Below are 26,134 nucleotides of genomic sequence, written 5' to 3'. Positions count from 1 at the left end.
CCACCGTGGAGAAAAATGTCGTCTCGTGAAAGTTTAATACCCGTGTCATCTCGGATCTGAACCTCGCACCAATCACGCCGTGAACCGCAAACGAAGAAGATATATATCCGAGATCGGATTTAGCAAATTAATCATTTCCTTTGCGGCACAAATTGACGGATAATGTGCTTTATATTCTCGCTAGATATTTTCGTTGCAAGAATGACTTTAATGTTTCGTTCATCTGGGATGACACGGACAGAGTTTAAACTTTCACTTAACACGCTTTCACTCGCGCAATAATTATCATAGAGATACGTATTTTAAAAAATCGTAGAAACGACTTGTTGCTGTATAAAATTCGATTCCACGTCAGCGAAGGAGTACGCTTCGTATTTTTTTTTTAATTTAACACGTATTACTCATAAACCGAAAGATGAATGGAGCTTCATCGAATCGCGTTGCGAGGAAACAACTGATATCTTTGTAAACCTTTTTGCTATAGAAATTAAATCGTTAAAAATCCACTAAAATTGAATTCGCAAGTAAGCCAAAAAAAGCGCGGGAAAAACTACTGCTGTTAAAAAATCGCGGACCGATTACTATGAGGTGATGGTCGGAAAATGAAGAATTAGAGAGAAAAAGAGAAAAAACAGCGGAGAGAGAGAGAGAGAGAAATGCGGTCCTTGAAGTTCGCACCGAACAATGAGTCGCGCGCCGTTTCCGGAGAATGTTTCCGCACCTGTGCGTGCAAAACAACGATGACGCTCGCCCGACCTATGCCACGGGGAGGTGGCGGACGGGAGCGCGAGTGTACAGAGAGCGACGGCGTGCTGTGGGGCGATGGTGGTGGCGTGCATTAATCATCCCTCGGCACGCCATAGCCATTCGCGAGCTCCCAAACCAACCCCGTGTGTGGCTCGGGCGTCAGTGGTGCTCGATCATCCGTTTCGCGTGTCGTGCGCCACACACGCAGCCACACATATGCATACACACGTACGTAAATGTATATACACACGTGCCTCGAACCCAAATACGCCGCTCAAGCGCACACTCGCGCGCGCGCAAGCACTCCGTGCTTCGGCCAGAGTAGATCTTGGTACGCTGCAGACGTATATAGGGTGTATCGGTAGGTTGCCTCTTCTCTTTAAAGCTAAGAATTCCTTGATGAGGTCGGAGTCAGATTTCCTTGGCGGAAATTTGATCGGCCGTTGGCAAGCCTTCAGTCGCATCAAGCATCAAAAATATTCCAGTTTTACAATATTTAAAAAGACCCAAGTTAAACTCTCTCTCTTTCTCTCTCTCTCTCTCTCTCTCTCTCTCTCTCTCTCTCTTACATTAATATTTTAAATCATTGCAAAAGAAGTATGAGCGTTCAAGGGGAACATTTAGCGTATTAAGCTCCGCGTGTGAATGAGAACTATCACGCTGGATCGTTTTATAATTAAATAACTTCTATAAATCAACTTCGGAATGAAAGACTCATACTCTCGCGGCGTTTCTCGACGTCGATATTCAGGACACTCGGATAAGTCGATACATTTGCACCGGACGTTTATTTTTTATTACAATATTAATGTCCGAAGCGAAACGCGAAAGCGGGTAATCACTTTAACGCAATTCCACTCGTCCTCTCCTGTCATTGCATTGCGCGCAACGCCCGGTTCCCCTTAATCGGGCTTCAAATCGATCGTGGCTCGTATCGGCGGAAAAAAAGGTTAAATAACCGGCGATGAATTTAGCCGGTATAACTCGATGCCAGCTTGTCGAATATTTCATCGCTTCGCACGGCCGCCGAAACTTTTCGAAAATGCGAGCTGCGCCGGCGAGCGTCTTGCATGCGTGAGAAAAATTAACGGAAAGTCGCAATATTTTAGGTACACGTATGTCGATATAAATTTTAAAATACAGCAACTTTTTATGTAACAAATTTGTGGAAAAAAGGATATATATACTAACGAACGACTTTTAAATCTGATAATTACTGTTAATACCCCCAATTTTCAGAGCGACTGTATTAAATGTCTTTGCGATCGAATCACGCTTGATCGAACGGTTTCTATTTCCATTTTACCGGAAATCTACCCTAAGAATTCGCAGGAGGGGGGACGGGGAAAAATATTTGTCGACAGGACACCCTGTATATCCGGCGCATGAAAATTATAGAAGCCGGGCCGGTACGATAACGAACGAAATTATTTATCGCGATCGCGGCCCTTCCTCCCCCCCGTCGCCCCCTCGGGCGGGATAAGCGACCGGGTGCGCGCAACCCGAGGTTATTAACGTACCCGAGGGTCAGGAAAATCGATCTCCTTCGGGAACGGATCCTTATGAAATTAAGATCCTTCCTCCGGCCGCGCGCCCATCCGGCTGCTCGTTTTCTCGGCGATCCTCTCCCTACCTCTCTCTCCCTCCCCTCCCACTCTCTCTCTCTCTCTCTCTCTCTCTCTCTCTTCGTCCCTTCCTCCCTTCCTCCTTTTCGCCCTCTGCTCTCTCGTGATGAACTCGCGCAGACGCCGCGTCATCGACGCTGCGACCGCTTCGTTTCGTGTAATTAGGGTAATTGCGAGTTCCCGCGATATCTTCCACACGCTCTCGACGCGATAAGTACTGATCCGGGTTATTCGACACGAACGAAGGGAGCGTATTCGATCATTGGTATATACACGATCGTATCATCTATGACATGTGACTCTGTATGCTATTGGGTGTTATATTTGATGTAACTACCACAGAAGTTTAAGAACTATTATTCCAGTCGGTGTATAAAGAATGTAAAACATAATATCTATATATGGATATACGTGCGCAATAAAGAATTGCTATCTAAATTGATAAATTTATCTTTATCTGGAACTTCATTCATCGTCTCAAAGAAGGTACTTTGATTTTATTTTATTTAAATAATTCTAATGCATATGTACATCCCGATTTTGGACATGATACTATCTGGATCTGAATCTTTGCGGTTTGTTGTCCTGGCCGTGTACCAAGCAGGCAATCGTTACGGGGTGAACCGGTTCTTCACCGGAGATTACAGCATTCACGGATTGTCGTCACAACAGTCGTTCAAAACGTTCAAACATCATCGGGTTCACGAGATTGTTTACTGTGACCGGACAGATAAATAATAATGGTCATCAACCACTATGAAATTTATGTACTACGCAGGTATTACTATTACGGTCGCCACTCGGTTTTAATCTGAACACCGAGAAAGAATATAATTGTGCAGATCTTTGACCTTTATGATGACTACGCTAATTCCCCTTTTCTCTTTCTGTTGCAGGTTTCCTTGGGTTGCTGCCGGATCTTAGATCGCCGCTGAACCTCGCTTCTTCGGACCGTCTCTGGACTACAGCTGTGCACCGCTGGACTTCGCTCTCTGGACCTTCACTGGACCGCCTTTTGTGGATCTCCCTGTAGCAGTATTAAAATTAGTATGCAGACAGGTAAGTCTTAATAGTTCCTGCTTTGTGTTCTTGTGAAATTTCGCCTTAATTGTTTCGTGTGATATCAAAATAATAAAAAACATGATTGGTGCGTTAGATTTTAATTGATCGTAAATATTTTTGTATGTTACATTTAGATTCGCCACTTCCTATAATCGACGAATATTGCAATCGGTAATGTAAATAACTACATGCTCTAGAAATGTTTTATGAAAGATGACTTTTAGAAAGTTATGAAAGATAACGTTTAGAAAGTTTTGAAGACGTTTTTAAAACGTCTCGCAAAGTTTTAAAAACGTTTTTCTTTTTTTAACATCTGAGACGTCGTCTAGACACAGGTGTTGCCTGAGGTGTCATCGCAGGCATGTCGCGATGTCGTATCGCGACGCTTTACGATCACCCGGTATGCAACAACCGGATCGCCACGCGAAATATATGGATGGCGAATAAAAGTAGATTGCCGCGGCAGCCGGGCTACGACGGACAGCAGCATTTTTATAGTTCATATATGCCCGCGCGTGATTCCGCGTTCCGAGTTGTATCGATACCGCCGAACTGTGTTAAAAGTTATGCTAGTGAAAATGAATAATTCGAAGTATCATCTTCATTTCGAATGTTAGGACTTTATTCGCGAACTGGAAGAAAGATAGATTGATACAAGTATTGTTGGATTATTAAAATCAAAGACGAATAACGAAGTCCGTTTGATAAACAAGAAATGAAAAATCAGTTATAAATCTCGTTTATATCCACAATCATCAACTTCTTGCAATTAGATTTTAGACTTATCATTTAATTTTGACTGCCATATAGTATGACTACGAGTAGGAGAACAAATCCTTGATATCCACTAAATTTCATCGTTTCGACGCATTAGCCGCGAGGTCAACAAGTTTCGAACAGGACACTAAAAAGAACCTGGCTGATTCTGTCTGGAGTAAAAGATGTTAAGATTTCCTGCAAAGAAAAACTGATAAAAGGTGCGGCGAGGTTCCATAGAAGTTACAGAAAGGAACGCACCTCGCGAACGTGTAAAGTCGAAGCTAATTAAATGGTATTAAATAAAATAACAAGAAAATTAGAGTATCAGTGAATAAACTATTAAAATACACTACCATTGTTACTACTATTATAAATGTCATTAAGACGTCCTTTAGACATCATATCATAAGCTGTCTTAAAGATGTCTTTAAGACGTCTTATGTCCCGATTTTGGACAAGCGTGCTGTTTGGGGAATTATACTTGACTAATTAGTTTGTCCAATGATACTTACATATCAAGTATCTATATTTATGTCAATTTTCAAAAATTTAAATTTGTACGACTTGAAATCCTGAATTGTAATATTTAGAAATTTGGAAAAGTTTTTAGAATGTTAGATAGTGCCGTCTCTTTGCCGATAATATTTTGCTGACACTTCGTCGATTTTCGAAACTCTCGATCGCGATTTAAGATCTCGAATCCTCGGAGTCGCAGCTCTTGGAAATTTGGAAAAAATCTTAGAATTTTAGCTAGAGCAACTATCAACGATCAAATCGCGTTGTTACGTAAGCGCGATTTTTCCTTCCACAAAACGAGTAAAAAATTCTATCTCAAAATACGCGATAGTCCAGCTCGCGATGACGAGGGAGAGTTGCTAACGTCCCAGCGTGCTGGCTATATTCTCTTGAATTTAGAGTCTAGATGGAAGATAGCTGTTCCTAGGCTAGGGGCCAGCCATAATCGCCACTCGCCGCCCACACCTTCCGGGGGTCGCCGCCGCTGCCGCTTCCACAACCCCGATTCTCTTCCTCATCCTGTCCGTCGTATTCCCTCTTCCCCCCGTCCCCTTCCCCGAACGCCCCCTTGGGGATCCGCAATCCGCCGTCCACGATCTCGTCAGCCATCCCCCGTTCTCCCCCCTTTCCCTATCCATCCTGCACACGCGGTGATCTCCGTTCTCTGCTTCCTTCTCCCCGGAGAGAGATCCCGCGGATTTTACCTTTGTCCTTTGCGCTCGATTCGGCGAACGGGATAAATCCTCCGGGAGGATCGCGACGTTTTTCCCGTCGCGTCGAACCATGTCGAGCCGAACCGAGCTGAGCCGAGCCAAGCTCTATGTTACGCCACGCCACGCCGCGCCGCGCCATGCCGGAAAAGTTGGTGGTTAAATTTTCCGACGAAATTTTTGCCACCGTTCTCTCCCGCCGGATTTTTCCCGGCGCACGAGTTTCGCGAGTTAATCGCCCGCGGGCCCGCCCCTCCTCCCACCCTCGGAAGGATTTCGCCGGGATGAAAGGATGCGACGCGACGGGATGTAACGTGTGCCGGTGAAATGTACGCCAGGATAGGTCAAGCGAAGGCGCACAAAGAATTCCAGTACCAAAAGGATTTAGCTCGATTTTTTTTCCGGGAGATTAAATGGAGATATATATATGTATATACATCTCGAACGTCATCGCTATTTATGAAAAAAGGAGTTTCGCTAAAAAGTTAACTTCCACGAAGTAAAACATTATTACACGATCGCGGAAATTCTTTGGGTACCACTTGTCACGAGCGTTGAAATCGCGCGTCAACGAACGAATCGCGGTCTCGCTCCTCTTCCGATATTCTCTCTACCTCTCCAACTTGCCGGGTGTTAAAAATGCAAACCGCGCGAGATTTTTCGCGTCGCGCATTTGCGGATTATCGCGTCCCCGATCGTTTTCCTCGTCGACGAGGATTTGAATTTCGAGGAAGCGGGTGACAAAAATCTCGTCGAATTATGTCGCTGCTGCTGGCGCGCTCGTGCTCGCGCGCGCCGACGAATTCCCGACCGAATTCTCGCCCGACGGTTGCGTTGCTCGCTTTTGTTTCGCCCGAAGGATTTCCTCTCGGAATGGAGGCTGGATGAAATTGCAACGCTATTGGATCGCGCTCGCGCTCGTGCTCGCGTCGGCGTCGGATATCCGGGCGTCTTTTATTTTGCTTGTCGGCCCCGCTGTTATCTGGCCCGCTACGCTGAAATTTTGACGAATCTCTCTCCCCCGTCCGGCTTCTCCTCGCGCGCGCGACTCCGACGTTACGAGATTGCTGTCCGTAACAAAAAGCAGCTAAAATTCGTGCGTTATAGCGTTCCCGATCGTGGCCGCTGTGAAATATTACGAGATGAAATATTACGGGATGTCTTCGGAGACGGGTATGATCGACGTGACACATGGAAAAAAAAGTGTTTCCGTGGCTATGAAAGAAACGCTTTCCTAATTCAACCAATTGCAATCCCAATCAATTGTACAAGTTTTCAATTAATCGTGGGATTAATTTCAACTTTTTTTACGTGTTTGCTATTATAGTTTTACTTGCTTTTATTCGCGGTTTCGTTAGTTCGCGCGAGCGCATTTTGACAAGGAAGCTTCGATAAATTCCAGCACAATCGTATACGTCACGTCAAAGGGTTGAAGGACGGAAAGGGAAAGAAGCGCGTGCGATGTTAATTAAATCCGCAGGGATTTTTTTACATCCCCCATTCTCTTTTTTCCCCTTCCGTCACTCCGTGCCCTAACGCCGTCGAAGGACATTGAGTGAGAATTAATCGATGGCCATTAATTTATCGGGAATTCGTGATAATCCTCATCCATTTGTATTATCGCGATATAGCTCCGAAAAATTAGCGATTGACTCGGCAATAACTTCGCCACGAGAATACTGTCAAATCGCAGCTCTTAATTCGAAAAATATTTTATTTTGAGTTATAGTAAAAAAAAAAATTAATGGCGATTCTCGACATTTTTGTCACGAAAGATATTCGACTGCAGATTGATCATAACTGATTGCTATTTCGCAAATCACACAAAATATAGATATTATTAATTTAATCTAGTTTCTTTTAGTTAGTTTCGTAATATGAAATTTATAATGGCGAACGTTTCGTACTCGTGGCGACACAAATTCGCGCGGGAGTTGTCACGTAAAGTGTCGGAAGAAAAATTATCCCGCGGGAGTTGCTTATTAATACCACGGGAGTTTGTAGACGACGCGTGAACGGTTTTATCCGCCTCGTTTGTCAAACCTCCCAATTTGCGGCGGCGAGGGGGAAATAGGAGAACGGCGAGCCATCCTTCGCGCGGCAAGTGGCGATCCACGTCGGCACCGCCGCGGGCTTTCCTGTTGTGACTGAAAAGTTTGAGCGATCGTGCAACAGTTGACGCACCCTCCTGCCTCGTCGCGAGGGAAGCCACCCCTCCGCAGGGGATCGAAGTGCGCCGTAGGGATGGGGGTCGCGAAGCGGGACGGATGGAGAGAAATAGCGGCATCTCTAATCGAGGTATAATTATATGCTAATGAGTACTAATATATGTTTGACAGAGAACAGACAGAGAACAGAAGATATATATAAAATTTCCCGTTAATTTGGATCTCAATTAAACGGAAAATTTAATTAAAATTGATAAAATTAAATTAAAAATTATATATATATATACATATATCAAATTCAATAAATTATTAATATATATTGTAAAAGTGAAAAAATTAATAAATAAACGTATGCGAAAGAGACCAAGAGAGAGACGAAAAGATATTAAACATATGTATATATAAAATGTCATTGGTATCTACAAATAATCAGATCCGAGAATTCTCTGGCTCTAGCGTCATAAATCGTTCTTCCACCCTGTTCTATTCTAAATCATACATGCCACCCCTATCGACGCAGAATAGAACGCAAGAGTGGTTTCCACTCTCTCGTGCGAGCGAGGGCGATTCCGAAGAAGGGTAGACGCGCGTGACGACGCACAAATCGGCCACAGGAGCTGTGCGACGGAGCTGGAGCGGACGGCCGATCTTGCGGTCGGCAAGACTCACGGACCGGACTCGGGTTGGCGAGGAGAGAAACTGCGAAAAAAAAAGGTTGATTTCGCGCTAGACGGATCAAAGTGACCGACGATTCACGACGGGACGCGTGAATAAATCGCGCGGCCTTATTTAGAGGCGCGCCGCGATTCGATCGCCCGTAGCATCGACTCTACACAACGGACCGTGCACGAATTACGCATCGGGTACGCGCTATATAGTCGGCCATCGATCGCGAAATAATGACAGCCTGTGTCCGCACGATATACCTATATACACACGCTATACACCATCGCCGCGGCTGTTGTGATATATATGGGTCTTACTTCGGTCGGTTTCTCGGTCGACTGATGGCGATCGATCGCTGAGATCTGCCAAAGTCTCGCCGCGATGTTGCGTCGTAGACGATAAGTTTTGCAGACACACACATCGTCGTTCGCGATGAAGGGTGAAATCGGGGTTAGTGTAACTCGCTGCAATATTTTCAACGACTGTTTCAAGCCCGCATCGCGTGGGGTTTCTTTTTTCTCGTATCATTATCAAACGTCAGCGCGAAATCATTCCTCTCTCGGAACAAATAACGTTTTTCCCTTATTTTTCTACGTCGAGCTGTGATCTTTTTTCTCCGCAGATTAACGGGGGCGGCAAAGAATTCCGATGGTCACCGCTGGTCATCGAAATTATGAGACCGACGCCAACTCGAATGTGCCGGCAAAAAGGGCGTCGGCTGGTGGCGACAGCGCCCTGCTAGCCCCGGGTTCGCAATCGCGCCCGTGGGATCCGCCGGGCTCATAGCAACTCTGCCTCTGCCTCTCTCTCTTTCTCTTCCTCTCTCTCTCTCTCTCGCCCTCTCTCTCGCCCTCACCATCGCTGTCGACCACGCGGTGCGGGCGGCTGCCGGATAATTGCCGCTCGCGTGCGGTCGCGTTCACGTGCGCGACCGCAGTTCCCCGCCTCGACTGGGCTAGAGACGGTATCGGGGTATCGATACGATATTTCGCTTATCTAACGGAAGCGGGACCGACTCCTTCGGAATTTTGATATTTAATAACAACGTTTAATGTTCCACGATAAAGGCTTTTCAAGTATCGTACTCTTATATGTGCGCAGTATTTAGTAATATGTGGTGCAGAAATGATAATACATATTGAAATGTATATACATAAAAAAGATAAACATTGAACAAATAGAGTGATCTTGAGTACGTATGATACATTCTTCTTCGGGTAATTCATAAGGTAATTCTTCATACGAATGTAAAAGTCCATCTCGTATGAAACTATGTTTTACCAAACACTTTGTACATATGTACATGCGTGTATATATGCACATTTCAATTGCTTATGACATAATATAATTACTAATTCTCAATATGTATGTTACTATGGTGGCTCTACGAGATTCTTTAAGAGCTTGAAGCATTTGGAGGAATACTTTTCATATCCAGTTGTTGTTTGTTCGATCATGTTTTGAAGAGTTCGTCTCGCGAGAGCGATGTACGAGTATGAAAGCTCGCTTTTCGAATTTTCGTCGTGTCGCAAAAATTGTGTTTACGGCGGCAATTCGATGGATACATTTCGTATATTCGGTTTACGGGACTGCGCGCTATAAACTGTTGTTTCCGTAGCCAGTTATCGCGATGTTTTTTATAATGCCGCAACGAGTCCGTGATTGCTGACGTTTTTAAAAACGTTTTTAAAACTCTTCTCGCTGAAATATCTCCTATTCCGTTTATAATTAAAAAAGAGAAGAATGTAAGAAAAAATCCTTACATTTAACTCCTCTACAATTTGGGATTTTGAGTTGAATTTGTTCGATCTCCCTGGATCTCCCATAAAGATCCCTTGAAGATCGATCGCTATTACGTTTTCTCAGGCTTCGCCCTTCGTGACGTAGTCGCGGAGGAACAATCATATTTGCCGTATTCGGCACGCAATTTCCGCTCGGCAAACTATCGGAAACGGCGGTGGCGGCGGCGGCGACCGCGACGGGCAAAACGGGGAGAGGGCGCGATGCAACGAGTGAGCGCGTGCCACCCCTCTCGTTAGGGCTCCGACGGTGGTAGGGACCGTGTTCCTTGGGCGGCGCGTTGCCGACGGCCGTGTCGGCTGTATCCCCAAGGTGCCGGTGGAAGGCCATTAGCCAAATTGCGAGGTGTCTGCTCGTTCCACGGCTCTATTACCTCCACGGACCTCCTCCTCCTCCTCCTCTTCCTCCTCCTCCTCCGTGGCCTCGACTCTATTCTCGTCCGCGTTGATCGCGGAGATCGATCGATCTCGCGCGCTCGATCCGGTCTTGCCTGCTACGGTAAATTAAATTGAAACGAGCGCATCGCACGTTGCGATCCTTTTCTCAGCGCGCAATGGAATAAGAAACTTTTAGCTTGGCGACTCGGAAAAAATCAAGAAATAAATTTATACAGCGAGTAGAAAATCTAAAAGAAAAAAGGGAATACTGCAAAAGAGGCAACAGTTGCAAGTAAAATATCCCTTTTAATCCCTGTAATGATTTTTCATAGAAGTTATAGAGAGATAAATCTGAAAGGGATTAGTAATCGTAAATTTAAAGTAAATTAAGAGGAAAATATGTGTACATGCGTGTACATTATAATTAATGTCCTCAATTATGAGCGCAATCGATATCGCATTGTTTATACATACGGACGATGACGTTTAAATCTTGATAGAGTTACATGAAATTCTAGACGTCACTGCAATATTAACGCGCTTAATTATACGCCTCGTTTTGAACTATTAGTGACGACAGGACAGTGTAACACGGTAATGATGACAATCCTGTTACAATATCATTCTAATTGTCATAATATTACGCGAGTGGTACACGATACAGCGATGGTTTATTCGGCGTGACTAACTGTCGGGATCTTTCCTAACGATTTGATATTTTTCATCTCTCGCGGGTGCAATTTATTATTTTTATGCATATTTCAACGCGGAGTCGCGCAAGTTGCCGGGCTTCTTCTTCGCTGAAAATACTTTCCTAAGTTTAGAATCGATCTCTTTTTTAGCGGGAAACTCGAGCGACGAGAAGACGACGAAAGTCTAACGCGTCGAAAGCGCCTCGCGCGTCTCTCGGATCTCGAGAGAAGATCGCGTCTCGCCCCGTCTTTCGTCGCGGCGCCCGACGACCTCGAAGCGTCGCGGCGCGGCGCAGGCATCCGCGTCTCGTAGACTCGCGGAACGTCGTCGCTGGCGCGCGCCGAGTCGCTTATTTATCTCGCCCGTCGCTCCCAGAGCGCGTGTTCCATCTCTCCGGGGATACGTACAGGGTGTCCCGGATGTATCTCGCATTTTCTCCCTGGTATAGATTTATCGTCTTTCCCCTTGGGAAAAAATCTGACCGATCTCTAAATTGAAATTTCGTTTTCCCGTGACTTTACCGTTCTCTCGGAGCAGAGATTTAAGTTTAACTCGCAAGTGCGTGAAAAATAATAAAAATACGCGAGAAATATTTAAATTGATTTTCACGCGTAATTCGTTCTCTTGACTCGACTACTTATCGTACGATTGCGTTCCAACGTGTGCACCGCCGTTGATTTCGCTACGCGTATTCGTCGGACACCCAGTAGACACGATCCGAGAAGCGAGCGGGAGATAAAGTGAGAAAGGGTTCGGTGGAAGGCGGCGGGGCGGGCGCGGGCGGAGGGCGAAGCCGTGAGTGACGGAGCGAGAGGGTCGAAAGGACGGGACGGGACGGAGGGTCGAAAAGGGTCAGGGAAGAGGGAGTCCGCGAGCGGGCGGCGGACGAAGTACGGAGATGATTAATGCATCCAAGAGCCCTCCATTCGCCTCTCCAACCTACCTACCTACCCTACCCGCGCTCCGCCTCTTTCTACCTACCTATCTACCTACCTACCTACCTACGTCGCGACCTCGATCCGCGCGCGCTCTCGAAATTTTCGACCAGCGGGAGCCGGAGAGAACGCGCCCGCTCGTCCGTATAATGCCACGAACACTCCGCGGCCGAAATTTTCCGTCCGTCCCGCTCGTTCGTTCGCTCGTTTCGACGCGTTCGTACCTCCCGCCCGGATAAAAAGAGATTTATGCGCCGCGCGATAAAATGGAAACGGAGGTGCCGCGTGCGTATTTCATCGACACACGGAGAGCCGGCGGAGAGTCGAGGACGTGACGTAGCGCCGCTTATTAATTAAGAGGAACCTTTGATTTGTAATCTTGGAAACTCTATCCTGCCGTCCATGATATCACGTATCGTACTTGCGTATAAATTTGAACGAGGGAACGTCCGACCTTGATTATAATCTTGAAAATCGAATTTTTGGCGATAGACGCGAGGTTCTTCTTCTCCTTTGTGAAACTTACAACTGCGCTCGGAATACATCTTTCGAGGCGTTAAGAAAAGAAATCCTGGCGAGAGACTTCTCTCGCGCTCGCGGGAGGAACTCGTTTATAATTAGAGATCTCTTCATAACCGTTTTTCAGTCGCTTACTTGAGAAATGCGGGCTTATCGCGTAATTGCATCGGGACCTCCGTTTAACGATAGGCGTCAGCTCTAATCGGGACGCACGTAACGTTTCGACGCGTCGACGCGGCGAGATTGCCGGTCGTCGGTCGCGCGAAGTGATCCAGGTGCTAATCCTAAGTTTCAGGTAACGATCGAGCGTGGCCGGTTATCCGGGTGCGGTGATAATAATAGTGCAACGCGGCCGGCGCATTTCTGGGCCGGCCGACCGTCGGCGGATACCACCACGCCGCGTCGTCGTTGCTTTCATCAGCGCAATTGGGACGATACCGGTTAATCGCGCGTGCAACGCGTATCGCCCGATTCGAGCCGTCGTTACTCGCATGTCGCGCGAAGCCGCTCACTTTTCTTACGATCGTTTTCTTGCTTGTTACGCCGCCGTCCGTAACGAGATAATTATATGACGCTCCCGCAGTTACGCGTCCTCTTGTTTCTAGAACGCCGATATAACTCTTAATTATATATTGAGACGTAATTTTTTTTCAAGCGATGGACGTCGCTTTTCCTATCACACAATATTATGTTTCTTTTCCGCGTAAAGCACTTTAAAAGTTGTAAAGTTTTTAGAGTTTTTAGGAAATTTCAGGGAAAATCGGTGGTACTGCGTTTGGCAGTTTACGATACTTGCAATTTACCACCCGTGCTGGAAGTTTTTAAAAATAAAAATGATAATTTTCTAAAAACGATCTCTCTCTCAGAGATGTTTTAAGGTTCGAAGTAGATAGAATAGTGTTACTTCATACTCTACTTATACATCTATTGTATCTATTTAACCTTAGATTTTTAATAAGTTTGATTAAATTAATCGCTGGTGAAAATGCGGAAAATTATTTTGGAATGGAGAATTGAAAGTTGACTTATAGAACGTTGTCGTTTTGATATTAAGAATTTCGATTGATTTTCTCAGGTAGAACCGCATATAGTTTCAACGTTTTTATCTCATCGTTTTCCAGCAAGCTTTCGCAATTACTCTAATCTCACTTATTTCGTCCGACGGTGTCACGACGTGCGTGTATGCGCAAAGTATAACAGCCACTTCTCGCGATAGCGTGACACTGGGTTGTTCGGCAGAGATGGTTCGAGCGCGGTTACGAGAACTCTAATCGGTAGATATGTATATACGTATATGCGGGCTCAGAGGGAAACGCGTAATCTTGGACAGGTCAGTTCGCCCTTAAGCCTTGCCGCTGTAATACGGCGTGATATCTCACTTTAACCGTGCAAAATATTAAAGGATCGCGGCGCGTATCGTCAAGATCGTTTCGTCGAGGTCTCGTACGTTTCCCTAGGATGAACATACGCTACCGTTTTTACCGAAATTAAAAAAACGTTCTATCCGCTCTAATTTGCCTATTTTCTCTAATTTGGAATACAATTTGCGGTGTTAAGGCCGTAGCTTCAAGCTTCAATTACAAGACGCAGGCCGCTTTTCAAGATGGTGTTACGCGGAGAGAAAAGAGTTATTACGAACGCAGGGCTCTTCACGGCGCGCGAACGCTCGCGGTTTTACCAGGAACGATATTTTGGCCTCTCTCTCTCTCGTTTTTGCGCGCGGCGTGTACGCCGCCGGGCTTAAGCCGAGGGCTGTCGACGGTGTGGCACATAACTCGTGATGCCAGAAGCGGATTACGCGGGCGAACCGGGCGGCGGGCGGGCGGGAGGCGCGATGCTCGACGCCGGGACGCACGGCAGCGGTCCAGGTCAGGCTGCCTATCGCGCGTGCGATAGCTCAGGATCAACCCGCCGCTGCCCATGCCGCCGCCAATACCCGGCGTGTGCGCGTCGAACGTCAAAAGCTCCGCTCATTAATTAATCCGCGGCTCGCGATTGTGCGTACATGCGCGATTGCGACCCCGATCGCCGCGCAATTGTTAATTGTTGATAACGATATGGTGCGCCGCGCCGCGCCGCGCCATAGGAGTGAGCTGCACAGTCGCCCTGGGCTGCCGCCTTGAGAATATTTGATTCTCCCTGCGGGGACGGGGGAAGTGATCGAATGTATCATATCTATTTAGTGGTATGGCTTTAATTTTTGTGTGCACGATTTTAATTCTATTCGTGTTCTGCACTAAGATTTAAATATATTCGAGCTCACGTGGACGCCTATATATTTCAATATTATTTTAATCGAGATTCGTTCATTTGTATTGCCGTTCATTATGAAAAGTTTATAACTTAAAAATAGTTATTTGAAACGAGGACGCGACGAAAAATTTAAATATTTGAAGCTATATCTGCAAAGTCATCGTGTTCGTATTTTAAATAGGAATGTGAAAGCGAAGTTTACAAATTGTTCACATCGGTTGGGACACGAGCAACATCTATAATTCTACAATTCTATAATAAAGAGACTCGCCGATTCGAGCGTGTGTATATAAGTAATTACGTTCGAGATCGACCGACTTAGTATTACATTGCTCTCATTACAATCTCGCGCGCGCGCGTCTCATCTCGTCGACGTCGCGCGAAAAAAAGGAATGATAGCCCGCTCGCATGCATATGGATCCGCGTATCTATTTCCGGCCCAGGAATCCTTCCTGCACTTATCATTCCTAATAATATCCTTTACCGAGCACGCGTTCAACCGCATGCCTCACAGTGAAGGATATTACATATTGGAACAGAGACTGTATACAAGGTGTATCAAACGCCGCAAACGCTATATTACAATGATAGATGCTAGTGACTTGGTAGGAGAACGAATTAATATCTAAAACGAAAACTTAACAAAAAATTGACGAATTGAGATGGAGCAAAAGTTTTGCTAGAAAATATAGATAAATTTAGATAGTCTTGAATATATAAAATACAAACTGATGTATAATTTCAATTCGTAGTTAATTATTCGGACATTTAACGTGAGAGAATTATAAAGAGATGAGATCACGTCAAATCGTTGCCGCTACGTTCGCACGCGCGTTCGGATGAGGCGAGGAGCAGCGGGAGACCGGAATGGCTCTCTTTGCGAGAGCGTGGCAACGAAAGACGAGACCGAAGCGGCGAGAGGAGACGCCGCGGCGCGGGAGGGAGGGACGGGGTTCAGGTTAGCGAGGGTAAAAAGAAAGACGACGACCAAGAAGACGGTGGAGGCGTGCAGCCGCGTTGGCATGAGAACGAAGCTTAAGCTCGGGCGTGTTTGCCGTCTCGTGGCGAGCTGGCAGGCACAGGCGAGGCAAGGCGAGGCAAGGCGAGGCGAGGCAAAGACGAAGACGAGGAGAGGCGAGGCGAGGCGAGTAGGGCAAGGTAAGGCAAAGGCAGAGAGCTCGAGTCGGGTTCTCTCGCTTCCGTTTTGCTCGTTTTTTGCGCGCCGTCGTCTCCGGTCCCCGAAGAGTCCTCCTTGGCTTCTCGCCGCCTTTCCTCTCCCCTTCCCCCCTCTCTCTCTCTCTCTTACTCTTTCTTCCCTCGTTCCCTCCTCCTTTCTCCTCATGCTCCTCATCCTCTCTCTCTCCTACCCGGCGCTTCGGCTTCGTCGTCTTCACAACGTCGAGCCTTCCTCCTCTCTCCTCTCCCGATACCTCTCGTTCTTTTTCTTCTTTCTGGTCCTCGTCCTCTTCTCGTCCTTCCCGTGCTTTCCTTTTCTTCTTTTTTTTTTCTTTGCCACCGCGCTTCGCGGAAGAACTTTGACGTGCTCCCCGCTCGCCGGGCTTCCTCTCCTTCCTTCTCGCCTTTTTCTCCTTCTTCTTCTTCTTCTCTTTCACAAAGCGCGCGAGCACGCCCCCGCCTTATTACTCTTTAACGTTGCGTCCGGAAGCGCGCGACGCCGCGGCAAAGCGAGCGGCACGGACAGCTAATTATCCTCCCTGCCGCTCTACTTCCTGCTCACCCTCCACCTACCTTTACCTTTACCCTTAATCGAAGCTGCTAATGGAGATCTCCTACACGTTGTCGTGCCCTTTGTCGGTGACTTCCTGCATGACCCGCAGTCACGACGAAAAACTTGTAGGATATAGAATAAGGTGACCATTCAGTTCATTCGGATTTGTAGCTGTAGTTAGCCATTCGTTTTTGTATCAATATGAGTGGCGGATAATTATAGATAATCGTCATAATAAACTCAATTTGTAACGTATTGGATGCAAAACGCTCGTTTTAATTTTGCCAATAAATCTTACTTTTGCGTTAATATTTTTCATTTCAAAATTAAAAAGTAAAATTACAAATTCGACAGAATTTATAATGCAAGCGACACAATTTGCTTCGTAAAAAATAGTTCCTATCCCTAGCTCTTTAATTATCAACCAAATTTCTAATATTTTTTAGACGTAAGTTACGTTTTGAAGTTAGAACGTAAAATATAATATACGACGTTCTTCCTAATTTTCACAGTTTCTGCGGCTTTGTTAATGTTATCTGGCGTGTTATTAATGCACATTAATAATGGTGCATCAGTAATAACGTGTTCGAATTTCAACACGAGCGAGGAAAGAAGATCGATCCTTCGTCTTCGCGCGCCAGTACTGCGGCTAATCAGTGCGCTCAAGTGCACCAGAGATCTGAACGCGTTGAAACTTTTCTAGGTTGAAAGGAGAAGGTGGCCGGAGACGGTGGGTGGTGCCGGGTGGCGTTTCCGGCAGTTTCGTTTCCTCCGAGAAACGGCGCGGCGCGAGGGGTGTACGGCGCGAGGAGGGAAGCCGAAGGATAGTCGAAACAAGAGGTCCGTAGCTCTCGCAAGCTTAATTGCCGTTTCGCCACCTGCATTCGAGCAAGAGAGGAGTCATCAGGCACTCGGGGATCGGGACGCGGGTGGTCGGGAGCAAAGGGTGAGACAGTGAGGGCTGGGAGCGAGAGTGAAGTCGGAGGGTGAAAGGCGGTTAGCTGGTCGGGCGGCCCTTCACGTGCGCGCATATGCGCGCGTATTTATGGGTATACTCCAGGAAAGCCCGAGACCCCGATATACAACTCGCGACCCGACCCGACCGACCGCGCGCGTTTCTTTAGAAGTCAAGCTTCCACCCTGCATTTAACGCGCGCGCGCGCGCACCGCGCTGGTATTAGAATTTTATGAAAGACGCGCAAAGCTCATATCGAGGAATTAACCGCACGCTTTTATGCTGTCGACAAACAGTCATCACTGCGAGTATGAGTCACTATCCTTTCCCGCAAATGATAATAATCAAGAACGATCATTTATTACACGATTAGTTACATTACATCTGTCACATAATTGAAACACTAAATAGCCACATTTATAATATATAATACATAAATTATTTTTCTCTGTTTGTTCTTCTACTCTGGTAGCGTATTCGCTTGCAAAATGGCGGCTCGTAGCGCGATATTTCCTCACGGAGTAGAAAATTGAAGCACCGCGCGCGTGGTATCCTAAATACGGCTCACGCGCGCTTATACATCCGGACTCCCGCGTTAAACATTCATTCGAATTGCGGTTCGCTGTGGCGAAGAGTTGTGGATGGAATTTAAAAAAAAGAGGAGAGCCGTTCTCGCGCGCGTCAGTTCGAGGAGATGAAAATGCGGCCGTCCGGGCAGGATCGGGTGTTTCCTTTGGCCGTCCGCCAAATTTACCGCGTTTCGATCTCGCCGCGATCGTCCCTCCCTTCCACCCTTTCGCTATCCCCTCGTGCCTGGGCTCCTCAGAAATTCACGTACGATTAGGTCCGACCGGTGCCAAACGAATAAACGCGTGACGTGAGGCACCACGCTCTTGAGGTAGCCCGAGACGGAAGGGAGATGGGTAAAATCCTTTTCTGCAATCGAGAATTATTAAAAATCTGCGAGAAATACGAGCGCTATTGCGTTATGATTAGATAACCGAGCTAGCTGTGTCGCGCTCGTAAAAATCTGCCGAGCGGGCGTCGGAAACGCAAGTGCTGTTGCAGATGCAAATCCTTCTCCGCAACGCGATCAAAATTTTACCACGGCATTACGAGACACTTTTTCGTAAAGAGCCTCCCGGCGGCTTGTCGCGCGGCGTTGCATTATTTACGAGCTTTCCTCCGGCCTGGCCGGAGAGAGAGGGAGAGAGAGCTCCCCCGTTCTCTCGCACCCGATTAATGCACGATAACGCGCGCGTCTCGCGCTCCCGCGTACGCGTCCAAGCACATCCGTCCGTTCGACCAGTTTACCGCCGCCGCCTCTTTTGTTCCCAGTTTAGCTCGCGGTCGTTCGACGACGACCTACTGAAACTCGGAATGAAAACGGTCACGTGCCGCGTGCGCGAACATTCGTCTGTTTGTCCAGCGTAAATCCAAAAGCCGTCGATACCTCACAATAAAGACATATATATCGCGCTCGTGATTAGAACGTTAACATTATTCGTGATACCGTATCGTGGCCTAATCATCGCGAGATATAAATCGATAAATCGCTCGCCGACGTGTCGTTGAGCCCGCTGAAAATATTATTATCAAGTTCCCCGCGAACGAATACCATCGGTACCTACTCTGTGAAATTTAAGTATCCCTAAATCGAACGCGCGCGCTCGTGCCGCCTCACGCCTCCGCATCCCCGTGTAAAAAATTCAAGGCTCTCCTCCGCCAATCGATAATCCAGCCTGCCTCCCTCTCGGAAGCAGATGATCCTCCGAAATAACTTCGCGTCAGCAACCAAACTCCGATGGACCGAATTTCGCGAATTTCCCAAAGAGTGAGCCCGGTTGATGTAGGTATCTCCGCGCGATAGAAAATATAATCCGCTACATTTTTAGCGATTATCAATTTTTATATACCAACAGTCTCGAAACAAACCGCATTATTTTTACTCTTTTTTTTTTATTCGTAATTAAGTCTCATGGCAATCCGACGATATCTACGGGCATTGCCTGGTGCCGATACCTTTCAACGATATTCGTCGATTCCGCCCGGAGCGTATTTAAATAAATGGGAATATCGATAGTTTTTTAAAAAAATCGCCATCCCCCAACAACTCCCGCTATTGGCACGTACACACACGCGTGCACAACACACCTTCGCGCGCCCACGCTCACACACACACACACACACACACACACACACACGTTCGTATATCCAACGTCGTTGCGTGCAGCGACGAGATGCACGCCACAATGCACGCGCGTGCTGCGCGCTCGCTTTCGAGGGCGAGACACGCGCGGTGCCGAAGCGCGGTGTTATCGTTATCGCGCGCCCGGCTGTCGCGCGCGTTCGTTCCATCGTCGGCGCGCTGTGCACACATACGTACACATACGCACGTATGCGGGAATATCCTCGTGTCGGTGTGGGCGGTACCGGTATATTCCCGCGCCCGGCACAAATATTATTGCGTGCCGGGATAAATTTATTGCCGGCGTTCCGCAGCCGCTCGCAAACGTTTCGCGCTTACGGAGGAAAACGGACGCGCGAAAGGGGGACGACGTCGGTACGAGAAGGGCGAGATCAGGAAAGGGGGAGAAAGGGAGGAAGGTAAAATCCGAGAGTGGATCTTTGGACGTTTCGAGGAATATATCCGGCGGCCGGTATAACGAGATATACGCGCGCGGTGCCCCCGGGGACAATTCCGCCCGTGTCTCCGCGAACATTATGCACGCGGGACGAGCCGAAATCGCGAAAAATTGTCTCGCGGGAACGCCGCGCGAAAATGCGCACCGCATGCGAATTCGTTCCGTTGAAAGAGGATAATAAGTCAGGCGGTAATTCCTCCTTTCACTATCGCGTGTTGCCCGGTATCTGTCGCCTCTCGACGATTCGCTCACGAGATAAATCCTTCGGGTTTTTATTCCCGTGGTCAAATCCGCGTCATTTTCGATACGGTGATTTAGTGGGCATTAGAAATTGGCGAAAGTCACAGTTTAGTTCGACCAAACTGATAATTTATTAAATAGTAATGCTCACGTACTCACGTACGTGACGTTTCGACCATAGTTTTTTTATTCTTATAAAGTGTAAGACTTGCTTAAGTTGGGTCAAACTAAACTGTCACTTTTGTTAATTATTATTGGCGAAGAAAGAAAAATTACCTTCTGTTTATTAGGAATTGGAACATCCTGCCTTGATTAAGATATTTCTATCGAAATACGGAGCATACCGAAATTCTGAATTTTAATTTCTATCTTGTATATTGCGCAAACATTAAAATTTTTTAGAGAGAAAGAGAGATAGAGAGAGAGAGAGAGAGAGAGAGAGAGGAGGGGCGACATGGAAAATCCAGATGAAGCGACGCACGATTCAGCAGTTCATCATTAATGGATCAACGTTAATTGTTGAGTATCTTTCGCACGTCACGCGATACGTGACATTCTGGTGTGAAATTTTTATGAGACACCCGTCGGCGGCGGTATCGATTAATACAGCTGACTGCCACCTTCCGTGATTATTCTAATGCCCCGCAGCTAGATTCATCCGGCCACGTTGCCGTAATCCTGTTTGGTTTTTCTCCTCCTCCCTGCCCCAGCGTCGCCCGACTTCATGATGCACGTCGACGTTTCGCCGCAGGCGGCGAACGTTGTTTGTGCGACTAGGTGGCGACCTTAAAAACATCACGTAACCTCCCGAGACACGAGCTATATTTTTCATAAAACAAGTGTAGAAATTGCTAACACTAACGCGTATAGAGTTCGTAATTACCATCGCTAAACAGCAGCCGTTGTAGTACAACATTGTCTTCTATTGTAGGAGAAATAAAATAAAGATTTTTTTCCAATTTTTAAGGGGATCCTAAAGTGAAGGCTGAACTTCCTCGACGTCGGTAATGTCAACATTTCTAATTCTGTTTTCTTGTCATATATCTATATCTGTCCTTGTCTAACGAGAGGCATCTGTCTTTGTTCGATTACTGCGCCATCTCTTGCCACACGCAATATTGCTTATCCTGAATGTGCTTTTGCACATATAAAAGTTATATAAAGTAATCTTTTTTTCTAGGTTTTCAATCTTAGATCTAATTGCACGATATTGTTCTTAAATGTTGTCCCTAGGTCATGCCGGTCTAATTTTGTGGATATTTATCGTGGAATTTTTGTACAAAGCAAATATTGTCGTCACGTATACCAAAAATTAACAAAAATATTAATTTTTTTTCGTTTTCGATATAAATTTGACCACCATGACCTAGATTTTGATGCGTACTTTAATTCTAGACAAGAATTTTGCATTTCTATAAAGTCAATTAAAAGATTAGTGCTAAGAAAAAAAGCTGATATTACAGACGGCTTTAGGATCCCCTTAAACATTTGCGTCATATTACCGATCTTCACCCGCGAAAGTAAAATAGAAGCAATGAAAGAGATTTACAAAAGAAATTTATACGTTAATTATTTCGTAAGAATTTCACTTAAAGATTCAAAGCGTAAATAGTTATACGATCATATAATTCAAACTTTCTTTATAAACTGAAAATTTAAATATGTAAAATTGCAGATTTATAGCAGATTGATAGGATTAGAAAGGATTAAATGTGAGTTTCTTTATAGCCTTCGTTATCACCTCGCGAAGCCTTTTTATAGTACGTTTTAAACAGAAGATAAAGATGGACGTTTCCGTCGTGTTATTCGCTCCTCGTTCAATCGCCCGACCTGTCGATAAGAACTCGTTCGGCTTTCCCGGAGCATCGTCTCGCCTTTAATGTAGGCGTCGCGGGATCCAGTTAACTCCTCAGCAAAATTCTCGTCGCAAGCTCGACGTGGCTCCGGGGGTGTCACACCAGTTTGCGGACGCGGGGAAGGGGGTGGCGGTGACGGCATGGGCGACGAGGAGGGTGAGGCGACGCGGCGTTCTGGTCACGAAAGCCCCCGAGGGCACACGCGCCTCCATCCCGGAATCCCCACGGAACCGAGAAACTTCCCTTCCGAGGGGAAAGCGCGCGGGGGGTTCTCTCGAATAAGCCGCACGTGATGCCGGAGCCTCGGATCGCGACTCGACGAACACGGATTGGTGGATCAATTAATCGAGAACTTCCCTTTTGACTAAAAACCACCGAAATTGACAAGGGTGATGAATTACGAAACGACGTTGTTATATGTATCGAGAAGTCTTAAAGGGGAATCATCTCTTCAGAGATCAGAGAAAGTTATCGTAAAGTTATATTAAATCGTACTGCGTTAATTTATTTGAAATTTTTCAACTTATCTCGGAATTACATCGAGTGCGGAGAATTGAGGGAAAAATATATGCGCTGTAGAAAAATTTAAACATGAGGTAAAAAACGTTGAACATGTGATAATTATCGCTGCATAATAATGAAATTGATACTTTCGAGAATAAAATAGTTGAATATTGAATGGTAACATCGTAATATGCACGGCCAGAAAACAAGTAGTTACAGATGACGATAAATAAACATTCCCGACAAGAAAGAGCATGAAGTAAAACAATCGTAGAACAATCTATAATAACACAAACTAATTAAATCCATAATTAATCCGTATTTTTATGCGTTAAGATTAAATTCTAGTATATTTCCTAATTAAGCAGCTTCAGATTCGGTATAGATATAACAACAACGAAAAGAAACGCGCGCGCGAGTAAGAAGGAAAAGCAAACAGGCGTCGATGGGAAAGGTTTGTTTGTCAGGAGTTGTCAGCCTCGCATAACTCTCGGGGCTTATGCGGGTATACGTCAATCCTCCGCGCGTGAGTGAGCGAGCGAGCGAAAATCCACACGGGAGTGGGCGTAATGAGGGGGAGGATGACGCGTCCTCGTTTCGGAGCCGAGTCCTCTGTTAAATTATTCGGGGCGCTTTCCGCGCACGAGCGACGAATGGACCGGCGAGACGTTTTAAAGAGTCCCACGAGAGTCGGCCGCCTATAAATACGTAGGTTAAGGAAACGGTTAAAATTAGCACCTGCCCGGCATCGCGCGCGCGGCACGGCACGGCACGTCGCGACGTCTTAAGATCGCGGTTGATTTTCGACGTCCGCTAATGTATTCATCCCCGGAAACGAATCGATGTCAGGTATAATCGTCCGTTCTCCGCATTTTTCAACTACGAATGGATTCAAATACACGTTGATTTTAGGGAAATAACGACGATAATGTATAACATCTTTGTGATTGTAATTATATGTATAGCATAATGAACGAATAATAAAATTTTTGAAAACAAGAAAATAACACATTTCCTTCAAGTCGAACCATGACAAAATTATTTTACAACTTTAAGTCGTTTTGATGAAATTTCATATTTATGTAATCGGTTTCTTCTATAAGATTAGAAATAATCGTGAAATTGAACGTTGCCTATTTCGTATATATAAGTATACAGCATATAAGTGTTTTCTCTCCCCGTTCTTCCTGTTTGCGTGAAATAAGTACTCCTGATAAAATGAATTGACTCGAAAATGATAAAATTGGTGATGAAACGTGAGCACACATTTGACGCGATACAATTGAAACTTCATAGCGCGCGGTGTCACGCGCGCGCGATGGAATGGTTATAATTTTTCATGAAGCTCTGGTAAACGAAATTATTAGCCTGGTGACGATCGCGCTCGCGTTTCGGCCGTCGATGTAATTCTCATCCCGCGGTGGGAAATTGTCGCGGATATTTTTTCATGCGTATGCCGATATAATTGAGTCTATAATTGCTGGCTGGAATCGGAATCCGCGTTTTTTTACGCTTTACCGCGCGGCGTTCATTCAACAACACGCGATATCTAACCAGAGTAGCACCCGATAGTGTTAAGGGAATCAAACAAAAACCGCGGACGGTGACAAAAAGCATTCCGCGCGCGTATCATTTTAGAGAGAGAGAAAGAGAGGCGTGTATTAAAATAGCACATACTAGAAAATGGGACGAGATAAAATGTCGAATAAAAGCACAAGTCTTTTTGCGATACGCCCGTCATTATGCGAGTTGTCGCGCGGTGACATTCATATTTTTAGCCAGCATCCGCGTTCGCGATCCGCCGCGTGACTGCACAAAGAATTCAGGAGTAGTCCGGAGCGTCGCGGCAGCTTTTACCCTTTTGCCATCTCAGGGCCGCCAGTTCTCGAGGAAATTTCCTACTCACCCTCTCGCGCCCTCCCTAACGCTGTCAGTCGAAAACAGGCAGCCAGTCGGATCATTACTCTCGGCGTCTCCGAACTCCTGGACGGGAATACTCTTGTCTGAACGTTCTCTCCTCAGGATTCCATCCCTCGAGATATTCGTGGCGGAAAAGAGGGGGAGAGGGGGGGCGATAAGAGGGCAGGGGGCAGACGGGGGATCCGCAGGAGCACGCCACCGCTACTTTACGATCAGGAGAGCGTGCAACCAGCCAGCCAGCCAGCCAGCTCGCCAGCCAGCCAGCCAGCCACCCTGCCACGCCATGGAATATTGATATGTAAATATAGCAGCCACGGTAGCGACGGCGGCAACGGCGGTGGCGGCGGCGGCAGCAGCCCTGCAGCAGCGGTTAGAGGGGCGCTAGCAGGTTAACGAGCGGCTCGCAGAGTGGCGCGGTCGAGGGTAGGGGGTAGCGCGCGTGGGTGGCCGGGGTGGTTAGGATGGGGTGGTTAGCTCGGCTGGCTCGAGGGGACGGCAGCGACGCGATGGCGTGGCGGTGGCGGCGCGCGGCGCGGCGGGAACAACGGGCGTGGGCGAGCGGCGAGGCGTGAGGGGACGAGTTTGGGGTGGATGGGTTGAGAGAGAGAGAGAGTGCGGGGGCGAACGAGGGAGGAGACGGTTGGGTCGCTGCCGGCAGTATAACAGAGACGGCCGGGCGTGCCGCGGAGCGTGCCACCAAAGGGGATGAGAATTTTCCGGCAGCAGCGAAAGTACTGTCCGCGCGGCGCCCCCGCGAAAAATCCGCGTAAAATCGACGGCGCTACCTGGACGTATTTGAATTCAGCGTCGCGACTCCTCGGCCGAGGCCGTGTCTTATCAGAGAGACGCTTTTTTTATAGGCGCCGCGATCGCGCCGCGAGAACGGATCTAGAGGCGATAGAGCGGACAATTGCATGCCGGCGGTGTATAGGGACATGCCCTGCGGGACACGGCGTGGAACGGGGTGGTTGGAACGGGCCGCGGAAACACGGAGAGGGCGGGAACACGCCGGCCGAGCGAGGGTTGACGAGACGGGGTGGGACGGGCGGGGCCGCGGGCCGCTGGAGGGTGACTACGGCTTTCTGTACGGCGCTTGTATGTGTGAGTACGTGTACGTGCGAGAGTATAGGGACGGTCTGTGGGCGAGAGCGAGCACGTACGAGGGCACGGAGAGTCGAAGGGTATCTTCTATAGATGAGGAGGGGGAAAGGGATGGTGTGCCGTTCGGTCGAGGGCTGAGTTCGACATCGAACTTCTCTCTTTCTCTCTTTCCTTCTTTTTTCCTTTCTTTCTCTCCCTCTTCATATTCTTCTTTTTCTTTCTTTCGCTTCCACGATTTTTCCACTACCTCTCACTTTTTTTTTCCTTTTTCCACATCCCATCTTCGTTCCTCGTCACTCCCCGTGGCTTTTCCCGTTGCCACCTTTGTCTTCGCGCGTTGGAACGCGTTGGATT

At 47.0% G+C, this 26,134-nt stretch overlaps 2 long non-coding RNA genes across 5 annotated transcripts in view; one reads left to right on the top strand and one right to left on the bottom strand.

Moving 5' to 3' along the window:
- LOC139816875 (uncharacterized) overlaps window positions 1-26,134 on the top strand; it is a 159,236-nt gene that overhangs the window by 20,822 nt on the left and 112,280 nt on the right. For all 4 annotated transcript variants that reach the window (XR_011733104.1, XR_011733102.1, XR_011733105.1 and 1 more), the window contains exon 2: window positions 3,269-3,431. This is a non-coding gene — a long non-coding RNA (uncharacterized lncRNA). The remainder of the gene's footprint in view (window positions 1-3,268; window positions 3,432-26,134) is intronic.
- LOC139816877 (uncharacterized) lies at window positions 674-25,087 on the bottom strand. The gene is made up of 3 exons (XR_011733106.1): window positions 24,666-25,087; window positions 3,224-3,399; window positions 674-3,088 (listed from the first exon to the last, which is right to left on the bottom strand). It is a non-coding gene; the product is annotated as an uncharacterized lncRNA (long non-coding RNA).

The sequence above is a fragment of the Temnothorax longispinosus genome, chromosome 7 (assembly GCF_030848805.1).
Source record: "Temnothorax longispinosus isolate EJ_2023e chromosome 7, Tlon_JGU_v1, whole genome shotgun sequence".
NCBI classification, from domain to species: domain Eukaryota; kingdom Metazoa; phylum Arthropoda; class Insecta; order Hymenoptera; family Formicidae; genus Temnothorax; species Temnothorax longispinosus.
The sequence above is the reverse complement of the archived record's forward strand: the minus strand, read 5'-3'. Positions and strand labels throughout refer to the sequence as shown.